Source organism: Penaeus monodon, chromosome 22 (genome assembly GCF_015228065.2).
Source record: "Penaeus monodon isolate SGIC_2016 chromosome 22, NSTDA_Pmon_1, whole genome shotgun sequence".
Lineage (NCBI taxonomy): Eukaryota > Metazoa > Arthropoda > Malacostraca > Decapoda > Penaeidae > Penaeus > Penaeus monodon.
In genome coordinates this window covers 40,567,944-40,568,470 of record NC_051407.1, presented here as the reverse complement: position 1 = coordinate 40,568,470, position 527 = coordinate 40,567,944, and positions in this window count along the sequence as shown.

Sequence of the window (527 nt, the reverse complement as noted above, 5' to 3'; positions counted from 1 at the left end):
AACCGCCGTAAAAATCTCAGTTAGGGCTCGTTTACCTTGCGTAATGTACTGTACGTGTTGAAGACGCACCTTGTGTAGTGTGGTCGGATATGGGTACACATGGCTGAGCGATGCGATCTGTGGGATGTCCGATTGCAAGCTGTATTGATAGATGTTGCTATGGAGATTTAAGGGACTGGATTGGTGATTAAGCTTAAGCTAGTGGATGCTGCAACTGGCTTGATGGTGCGTTGCGCTCATGAAGGCTGCTACCCGTTGCAACTCTCTCCCTCTCTCCCTTTGCAATTGTATATCGTAAAATGAATAATGCCCCTTTTTATCCCGGTCAACGAAATGGCCTCGTTGTTTTCCTTTTATTGGTATATACTTCTACTAATTACATAAATTATCGGAGGGGATTACAGAGGTTTAATTTGTATTTGGTCACAATTTCTCCCCGCGTGACACAAGAGCCATAACACCTGAGTTGTTATCGTTTTCGAGATTGGAAGAAATATCGCAAAATAATGTGGCCTCCTTCGACAGAG